The sequence below is a fragment of the Rosa rugosa genome, chromosome 2 (genome assembly GCF_958449725.1).
Source record: "Rosa rugosa chromosome 2, drRosRugo1.1, whole genome shotgun sequence".
Lineage (NCBI taxonomy): Eukaryota > Viridiplantae > Streptophyta > Magnoliopsida > Rosales > Rosaceae > Rosa > Rosa rugosa.
Genome location: NC_084821.1, coordinates 70,534,058 through 70,545,028, shown reverse-complemented (window position 1 = coordinate 70,545,028; position 10,971 = coordinate 70,534,058). Strand labels below are relative to the sequence as shown.

The window sequence follows — 10,971 nt, the reverse complement described above, 5'->3', positions numbered from 1 at the left end:
TTTGGAGATGGTCATGAGAATATGAGACCGCATTGACATTGTCTTAGTGATATGATCTACTGAGCTTTTCTTATTGATGCTTCACTGGTATTGTTTCAGCTGTTCCATTCGAAGGCCATATATTGATCATCTTACGATTGGCTACTATGAATCATGCTCAAAAGTTTAGTTCCTTTGAAGAATGAATTTCTGCGTCTTTATATACATATGACAATATATTGTTAGTGAGCTTTTTTTCTTGCCTGAGAAAGATAAAATTTAGAATTTCTAAACCGATTCTCAAGCTCAATATTCTTGCCACAAGTCCCTTGGCAAAAAACCAGAGAATCATATCACTCATAATTTGAAAACAGAGCTGAACATCAACAGAAAGGATAAATAGTTGCATTATATTTTCAGCCTTTTGAAGTAATTCTTGAAATAAGGATGTACTATAGAACTTCATATCCTACAACTTGACGTCGCACTAAAATCAAGGGGTGAAGTTATTTTCACCCTGCTAAATGTTTTCTTCACCATGAAACTAAAATATGACACTACAGTTCCAAGTGCACTCTCAATTACAATTATTCAGAGCATAACACAGAGCATGTGTCTTGGAATATGGAGGCATAAAACAAATCTACAACACTTTCCCATCTGCAGTATATGATGATCCTCAGATGGTCAGTCATTACAAATTTGGAGTGCTAAAGTACAAACCAACTTTCAGTTCTCACACTAAGTCTGGTACTTCAACTATTTTTTGTGTCAATATCCCAATATTGGGTTCCAAACATCCAACCGTTGGTCTGAGCCTCCCCACATCAGATTTTACAGCAGCTACTTCGGACTTCAACAAAGAAATACCTTCAAACACACTAATGTGGAATCCAGTCGTAACATGAATCGATTTGTTGGTAGCAAACCTTTCTCTGAGTGTTTTTCTCTTCTCCCACCATTGTTGTCACTTGAGGCCTTATTTGACGCCATCACCTGCATGCATATATGTCCAATCGTAACTGAACAAGCGAGCCTGAACTCAAAATATCACTACTACGCCGTAAAGGAAATTATAAAACTTGAATACCTGAAATAATGAGCTGTTGCACACAAAGTTTCCAAAACTTTTGAAGAACCGATGCATCTGGAGAATATCAAATGTGAGTTGCAACAATATCGAAAGCAGATTAAGGAGATTTCTTGAAAAACACCCGAAGACGTTTTCCCAAGTTGGACTTCAACTTCTGTACCAAATGAAATATTACTGGCCAGGGATTTGAGAGGATCCACAGTAGGATCAACAGAAAGCAAGCTAGGGATCTCTGGTGCATACACTAGCCTCCACCTAGCCTGACCAAAACTCTCCGTTCCCTTCTATCATCCGCATTAGTTTTTCAAGTGTTGTAGTTGCAAGCTTTTGAAATGCAAGTTGCCCATCACCTTCCAAGATGGACTCTGCCAATTGACTTTCAAAAACTCTAGCAGCCTGTGTATAATGAACATATGGATCAGATTAAATTGTCTTCCAGGTTATTAAAACTTTAACTAACTTCTGCAACTCCAAGTTATTAACTAACGCAGAACTTCAGGAGAAACAAAAGATTCTGAAACTGATAGAAATGAACGAAAAAGGATAGCTTGTGCTTGAACAAATCCAGTCATTCCAGCAACATACTTTACATGCAGCTTTCTATGTCCATCTTATATAGTTATATCCAATTACATAGGGCAAATCAAATATTGGACTCATCGTTTCATGCATTACAAAAGGAACTGAAAAATGAATTGCCAACATGAAAAGATATTACCTCAGCAAGTTAGAGGGCGTCCTTTCCACAGAACGGGTAGAGGTCACAACCAATTTTTCCTGCCAGTTGCTGGCTCGACTTTAAATCCTGAATTGCCACTCAGATCCCAGTAAAACTAGATTGGATCTAATCCATGTTTGGACCCCACTCATTCCAGCAACATAATTTACCCATAAACTGGAATCAGAACTTATTCGAAACCTTTACTATATAAGCCAAAATTAGCCTAAAAATTAAAACGCTGAAGAACCAAACACCAATTCCTCAAACCAAGTCTTTAAGAACCTTGAAACTGCAGAACAATGCATCTTTTCTTTACTAATTGCCTGCAAAAATCTGCAAGAACCCACTAAATCTTCTGGCAAAACTGACCTGCAACGTTACCTGTAGATATAATAGAACAAATTGAATTCCTGAATTCCTCCACAAACCCAGTTCTGAATCCTTGAAAAATCTCTAGAACAACTCCACTAAAGTACACCCACCTCCCAAAAGAAACCCAAATCTGAAACCAGAACCCCACTAACTAGTCCAGCCAAAAGCCCCTTCAAAACCTATACTATCTAAAACTTATTTGAAACCACACCAAAACCCCACTTACTAGTCCAGCCAAAAAACCCTTCGAAACCCATACTATCTAAAACTTATTTGAAACCACACTATCAACAGCTTCTAATTGACACTAGGTTCCTTCATAGTGGATTGCTCACTTTATTTCTTCTCAAGATTCCATTCACAAATGTTTCCAACAGGCACAGTGAGTTTGATTGGTCACAATTATAGTCCAAGTTGTTGGAGCTCCACCAGATAAAGATCCTATTAAGATACAATTCTTACATAATTGGGATGACAATAAGTATCCGTACTTTTAGATCTAACTGAGGATATAGAGTAGTTCATTTCCACTTTAATACAAGTTCCTAAATCATACAAGAACTAAGACCATTGAACTGAGATTTGGGTAAAGCTCCGTGACACTTTCTCAATAACATAACTGTCAGTGAGTTCCGGCAGTTCAACATACTAGAGTTCACGAGAATTATGCAAGCAATACTTGAGACAAAACTCCTAATTATATCATTACAGTTGAAAACATATTAAATCAGCTTTATAATCATCGTCTGAAATCTATAAATACAAGGTTGCATTAGACAGAAACATCAAAGGCTGGTATCATGAAACAGAAAATGAACTCACAAGTCAGTCTATGCGATAAGAAGCAGCATGCGAAGCTAGAAATTTCACTTATCAAGTTCACACTTGACAAATTCCTTACCCAGAAATCTGGTTGTAATTCAAAGACCAAGCATAAATTTTATCAATGCATCTCCAATAAGTTATAACAAGTCATCATAAAAACATATAGATGCAATAAAAAGACAGAGAAATGGAGACCCTGCATGCATACTTTCATCTGAGTTTAAAAGAAAGACAGTTGTTTAAATCAAGTAACAAATTTTTAGCAATCCTACGAGAATCCCTTTCCATGACCTCATTAAGTGGATTAAGCAATAGAATGAGAGAGCAGTAGCTAACTTTACCTAAAATTAAGATGCAATGCTTGTTCTCAAAACCAAGACTAACAATCAGTCTCATCAAGAATCCACAGATATACACACAAAACTCAAAATTTTCAACATCATATCCCCAGTGTAGAAGCACACACATACCTGATTGAGCTGCTGAGGATGATAAGACTGAGGCGAGATTGGGTGCGCAAAATAAGGAGGAGGCAGTGGCGGAGGATAACAGCCTGGTGGGCTGGAGGCAAAAGTTTGGGTTGATGAGATTCAAACTCCTTGAGACACTCACTCTCCAACAGTTAGTGTGAAGTGTGAAGTGTGAAGTGTGAACTCCTCCCGGCCAAAGCTGCTCGGAAACACGTGCACTGCATGTGATTGCAGCTAAACATAAATTTACTGGCCTCAGAGTTGTTTTTTGGTATTCCATTGCTAACAATAGGCTAACATCAACAGAGCGTGAAACCCACGCCATTGTTACAAGCCAGTTGGACATTCACCCATCCACACGCTTTTGAAGATGCTACTTTTTGAGAAAAAAGCCATATAAGCATATGGTTTGGTTTGTCCCTCCCTACTTATTCAACGACTTTTTTCAGTCATCTTTGTTAACTCAATTTCCACAACTGTCTTACTCATTCTTAATGGATGGGACATTCTTCATTTTTTTTAGTCCGCGGCGACTTTCAACATCCCTGGTCTTCACTCCTGTCAATTTCTAGCTAATGCCTAAAACACGGCATTTTTAATTTATATATGGTAAGAGGGACTAAGGGAGTAATCATCATGGATCAGAAACAGATCAACATAATGCCTTGTTCTCATCATGTGTTCATGTCCTTTGTGTTGCTCTCCATTCTTGGTTTCCATAGCCTCAGCATCGAAGCTGAAGCTCAAGTTATAGCTGTAGTTGGTGGCTACTCCCGTTCCTGTTCAAACACAACAACTTTCACTCCCAACAGCACCTACCAGTTCAATCTCAATCTCCTCCTCTCCTATCTCACCTCCAACGCCACCAATGACCTCGGATTCCACAACGCCACAGTCGGCGCCCAAGACCCCGGCACGAGTACTGTTTACGGTTCATTTAGTTGCCTTGGCGATGTCGCCCCTGAAAAATGTCAAGAATGTGTGTCTGCTATAGCCAGAGAAGGAGTCCAAAAGTATTGCCCTTGAGCAAAATCTCAATAATATGGTATGCAGATTGCATGTTACGCTACTCAAACACATCCTTCTTTGGCAACTCGGAGACATCTCCTCGACTTTACTTTTTGAACACGGGGAATATCACTGAGCCTGACCGCTTCATGCCGCTGCTGGGACAAACTATGAAGAGCTTGGTGGGACCTGCTGCCAATGCACCTTCAGGTGTGAAAAAATTGAAAACAAAAGAAGTGAACTTCACAGATTTTCAGCCGTTGTACACCCTTGTGCAGTGCACACCAGACCTATCGAGCCTAGGCTGTGAAGGTTGTCTTACAGAAGCTATTGCAGCTATTCCAGTTTCTTTTTATGGAAAGCAAGGGGGAGTAGTCTTATTTCCTAGTTGCAATATTCGATATGAAATCTATCCATTTTACACAGATCAAGCTGCCACACCTCCACCAGCGCCATCGCCACCATCACCGCTTCTTCCTCCCCCTCCTCCAGGTTCAGTAACGAGATCTCAAGGTAAAATGATTAGCAAGAGTCCTATAGCTAATGTAATGTGTTTTGTCTCACCCCTTCAATTGCATTAATCTTAATATTGACTCTATGCAGGAAACGACAAAATCTCATCCTTGATCATAGTGGCCATTGTTGTTCCAATTGCCTTGGTGCTTTTCTTGGTAGGCTGTTTTTTCCTAAGAAGAAAGACAAGAGAAAAGTATGATGCTTTACAGGGACAGAATGGTAACATGAATGTTTTTTCTTTGCTCTTGTACGGTTTTAGTTTTAAGTATGCCTATTATTAATTTATTACATTTGTTGATGGTGTGTAGGGGATAATGAAATTACTAATGTGGAGTCATTGCAGTTTGATTTTGCTACAATTGAAGCAGCCACAAACCAGTTCTCTGTTAATAATAGATTAGGAGAAGGTGGCTTTGGAGAGGTTTACAAGGTAATAATGACGTTTGATTCATAAATGTACTGCATATAAAATATATATGAGAGATTTCAATCATTTCATGATGGTTAATTAATTAGGTCTTTGTTTGTTTTCATATTAATTCTCAGGGAACACTCCCTAATGGGCAAGAAATAGCTGTGAAGAGGTTATCTAGAAGCTCCGGGCAAGGTGTTGAGCAGTTTAAAAATGAGGTGGTTTTGGTCGCCAAGCTTCAGCACAGAAATTTAGTGAGGCTGCTGGGGTTTTGCTCTGAAGGAGAAGAAAAGATACTTGTTTATGAACTTGTGCAGAACAAAAGCCTTGACCACTTTTTATTCGGTATGTGCATTGTAAGATATGTAATCATCAAGGGTGAATTGATTAAATGAGCTGTTCTGTAATGAATTGATTTACTTATTCTAACCTGTATACTTCCTTCTGACAAACATGGAATTAGACTCGGACATTCAAGTAAAGTTGGATTGGTCAAGCAGATACAAGATTATCAGTGGGATTGCTAGAGGCATTCTCTATCTCCATCAAGATTCTCGGCTTAAAATCATACATCGAGATCTTAAAGCGAGCAACGTATTGTTAGATGGGGAAATGAACCCAAAAATAGCAGATTTTGGCATGGCAAGAATATTTGGAGGTGATCAAACACAAGGAAATACCATAAGGATTGTCGGAACTTAGTAAGTACAGAAATTTGATTGTCTTCATAGTTCATATATAAAAAATTGATATCACTGGTTTTATATTATGTCTCTGCTAAGTACTAACATTAGCTTTATTGTTGCTGCTGGTTTTAGTGGTTACATGCCTCCAGAATATGCAATGCACGGACAATTCTCGGTGAAGTCTGATGTGTACAGTCTTGGTGTCTTGATCTTGGAGATTGTAACTGGCGAGAAGAACACTAGCTTCTATCAATCAGACCGCGGCGAAGACCTCTTGACCTATGTGAGTATAAGACATTTGAGAAATTTTACAATTTTTTAATGATTTCAACATTTTGAGGGACTCATGAAAAAAATTCTAGGCTTGGAAACATTGGAGGGATGGGACGCCAGAAGAGTTGTTGGATTCAAATCTGAGAGGTTCTTATTCAAGAAATGAAGTAATCAGATGTATCCATATTGGTTTATTGTGTGTTCAAGAAAATCCAGATGAGAGACCTACAATGCAAACTATAAATCTCATGCTAAGCAGTTACTCAGTTACTGCGCCATCGCCTCAAAAGCCAGCATTTTGCCTGCATAGTAGAGAAGAGATGAGAATGCCATCAGTAACGTCTGAATCATCAAATCAACACACTAGCACCTCAAACTGTTCAGTTAATGAAGCATCAATTACTGAATTATACCCTCGTTAGTGTTGGTTTATAGCAAACGATAGTGTCACTATGCTTGCACATCAAATACTGCATGTCAAACTTTATTAATTTTTTTCATCAGACGCATAGCCGCCCTATTCTTTCCTCCACCAGATCACAGAGTTTTACAAGGTAGTGCAAATTTAGTCAAATAAATGGCTTCTCGTGCCTTCGAAAACTATATGAAACTCTGTATTGGCTGCCTTAGAGGCTTGAAAACTATATGGGAACTCTATATATTGGCTTTCTTAGAGGCTTGAATTGATATTAAGATCCGAGCTCGAATTATATGGTGTACTAAGTAGGCGTAAAGTCCCAGCAATCCAGAAGGAAAACATATGATATAGCCTGGCTATCACATGAACAAGCTCAAAAGCCAATATCATTCTTATCAGTATATATAAAAAGATCAGTAGATTAAGTACCGTTAACATATTTGAATGTTTAGGGACTTTTTTTTTTTTTCCCTCTATTGCAGTGTTTAGGATATAGGATTTGTGGAGGGAATGTTAGGCTGTTAGCCATGAAATCTATCAAGATTATTTTTATTGATTGAATAAGATTGAATATTTACCATGAGTAGACCATTGTGATTTGTGAACAAAATAGTGCTTTAGCATTAGTTGATCAAAATACATAGGTCTACCTCAAGGTTTTTAAGTCCAAATTTCAGTGTTTGTTTTTCTGTGTCCGAAAAGCCCATACTGTTAGGTTGGCTCACATAAGTTTTTTATTTTGGGCCCAAACATAGTGGGCCTATACTCAGACCAAAGAGTTGAGCTCACCTAGGTCTCCGGTATCGATCGAGCCACCTCTGCTCCATCTTCAACACTTTTTTGTATTTGAGCCAATGCCTTGACTTGCAGAGCTCTCAATCAAGGTACGAATTGCTTCCTTTCCACTAGCTCTTGCATATGTGACTCAATCAACTGTTTCCATATAAATAACAGTAAATCTTTCTTGATATTTAGCTCCCAAGGAACAGATAGGTAAAATCTTTCTGGGTCTTTAGCTTTCTGCCAAGTTTTTCTTCCAGGAAAATCAACGGCCGGGTTAATGTAAAACAGAGGCTGTGGAAGGTTTTCTACAATTATTAAAATTAAAAAAAAAAAAAAAAGAACAACTAGTGAGGCTTAGAGGGATTTCTACATCAGGCTATAGCAGAGATATCACTGGAAGATTAATTATTTTCCTCAGGAGTGGCCTTACCAATTCAAACACAAAATCTACAATTTTAAGTCACATCAAACCCTAACTAGTCTGTGACTTGCTTCACAAGCCAAAATTGTTGACAGTTATTTCAATTTATGATATTTTTATTAATACATAAACTATGAATTGAGTCTCAGTACTGCTGCAACAATATATGGATTGCTAAATCCACTGTTTATATAACTGAATGCTTGAGCGGGGTTATAGACCAATATGAGACTGATGCTATAGCCGATCTAGCTAGCTCCTAACTAAGCTGAAAAGCTAAAATTAGTTTATATCTATTATATAACCGATGCATAAATAGAATGGAAATTATTAAGATCTAAGCATAGTGATGTGTCAAGAATCACCAAGACAGGACTGACCTCGAAATTGATTCGGGTACAGAATTGCAGCCCTATTAGTGATTTAGCCTCTCAATATTTTGTCACTGAATCCGACTACCAATAGCTAGCTAGTAGTTGATTTAATTAAGAAAAGAAAGGGAAACTATATGGTGAAACACTTTAGTTTATCAAATGATTGATGGACAATTTACTTCTTATATATGGAGTTGCTTCCATGAAATTCAAGTCAGTTATGCAAAGTGCATTGAACGTTATAGCTTAGTTGAGATACTCGAGGCCAAAAATGGTGCCACATTATCACCGCTCTAAAACTGTCACGCCCCGAATTTTGAATAACAATTTCAAAATCTGAAACATGAATTAAAACAACTCCTACAAATAACATCCTGAATTTTTTTCTCCTCAGAACAGCACACCTCACGCTACTCAATTAATGTTACATAACTCAATTCCTCAAGTTACATATTACAACGCACTCTCACCAAATTAAATTACAATACTCAAAAGAGCATAACAAACCTCACAATATAAATCCAGATTTACACAAAGCAATTACTCTACGCAGCTTGATCACCTTCCCGATTTTCCTGACCTGTAGGATTTCCCGCTACACCGTTTGAATAGTGTACCGGGATTGCAACAATACAAACCCGGTAAGCTTTTTTGCAAAGCTCGTATGAGTAAATGAAAGGATTGCACGATTTAAAGTAACAAAATCAACTCAAGCATTTTTTTTTTTTGCATAATAATAGAAGTGTACAACGTCACTTCAAACATCAATCATCTCACATCTCACAATGACCACCACAACTCAACTACACGTTCTCTCTCCAATACACAAATGTATACTCATGGGCATACGATTCTTATTTTAATCCCCCATGCAGAATATTATACTCCAGGGCATACGATAACTCACGTTATCCCCCTAGCAGTATAGTGTACTCAAGGGCATACGATAACTCAAGGTTATCCCCCAAGCAGTACAAAGGCAGACAGACTAGAGCTCTAACTGAATCGTAATGTGTCACCTTGGCCAAGGTTCACCCTTACGATAATATTTGCCTCAATCACCAACACGATAAGCACTCGACTCCTCATTTAATTCATCTACCCAACTCAACTATCGCACTTTACTCAATTACTCATTATCATAAACAACACAACATCATATATTCCAAAGGGTAATGCTCGAATAATAACTCAGTAAATCACATCAATACTTCACCCGATGTCACACCAACCAACATATATTCCACGTAAATATATATATACGTAGTCACCCACACAAGAATGACCACTAATACCAACTATAGTTCACATGCATTAAAATCAAGAAATTCATTTTTATAGTTTAAATACATTTTACTTACCTATGGACCGTAGTTGAGCAGGTCCATATAATTTAAAACAAATATTTATTTTCATAAAACAATTTCCACAATTTCACAATTAAATAAAATCACCGAATTTCGGTTCGTAAATGAACCATGTGCGATTTACTCACCTCGATATTCCCACTGCGTCTTCAATTTAACACAATACACCCCGAAACCTCTCACCCAAGGAAGACCGTCAATCACCTAATCAAACATGACCTTAACTTAGCCTATAACTCAAAAACACACTCAAACGACAATCCAACGGTCGGATCGAAATTAAATGATGATCCAACGGTCGGATCCTCACGGATCGCCTTTAGGTTCACCCTCCAAAAATCATCACTAAGATCCAACGGTCAGATCTTCCTGAATCGTCCTTACTAACATCTTCACAAATTTATACGAAAATCCGACGGACGGATTCTCACGAATCGCCTCCTTAATCACTGTTTAGCAATTATACGAAGATCCAACGGTCGGATCTTCGCCCATGACCACACAAAGCCACTGGGACAGTCATAAGATCAACATATCAAAACAACAAGTCCATCAGACGGTCCGATCTTCACAGATCATGGATCAAACGATCGAAATCAATCGAAACGTAAAAATTCATAACTTAATCATACGATATCCAAAAATTGCGTATAATATATCGAAATGATCGTATAGAAATGTAGAATCTAAAAATGTACAGAAACTGTATTTTTGACCCCCGGAGGTGGCCGGAAATTTCCGCCGGAGTTAGTGGCAGAGCCGCCGCCAACCACAGCCAATGGTGTCGGGGCCGGGCTTACCTTCTTCATCTCAACAAGCTTAACCGTTTTACTAACTAGCATGAAGTCTGAAAACGAAAGGAAGTGGTCGGAAATTACCTAGAACAGTTGGGTGTGGCCGGAAATTTTCCAGAAACCGGCGAAGCTCCGATCAACGTAAAAACTTCAACAAATCGCTCCGGTTCCTTCTGGATATTCGTTCAGAAACTCAAGTTGAACTCACTGGTTCAAGAATCACCGAAAAATGTGGTCTGTAACTCGAGAAATATCGATCAAAGGGTTGATTTTCGATCAAGAACAAGTCGAGCTCCGACGAACGTGAAATCTTTCTACCCAGGTCTGGTACTTCTTGGTGCTTGTTCATAAACTTGAGACGAGTCCGATGAGCCAAAAATCAAGAGAATTGGTGGCCTGTAGCTCAAGATATCGAGATCGAACCAAAACGAGCTCAAAACGGAACCGTGTCCTCCACCG

The 10,971-nt window shown here is 38.4% G+C and overlaps 1 long non-coding RNA gene and 1 pseudogene across 2 annotated transcripts; one reads left to right on the top strand and one right to left on the bottom strand.

Moving 5' to 3' along the window:
* Positions 1-362: 362 nt before the first annotated feature.
* On the bottom strand, positions 363-3,745 carry LOC133729826 (uncharacterized). Of its 2 annotated transcripts, XR_009856513.1 has the most exons (4): positions 3,461-3,745; positions 1,791-2,606; positions 1,070-1,468; positions 363-975 (listed from the first exon to the last, which is right to left on the bottom strand). It is a non-coding gene; the product is annotated as an uncharacterized LOC133729826 (long non-coding RNA). The 2 variants fall into 2 exon arrangements; XR_009856512.1 differs by having other exon boundaries at positions 1,791-3,740.
* Positions 3,746-4,081: 336 nt separating this feature from the next.
* LOC133729824 (cysteine-rich receptor-like protein kinase 25) lies at positions 4,082-7,028 on the top strand (annotated as a pseudogene).
* Positions 7,029-10,971: the final 3,943 nt, after the last annotated feature.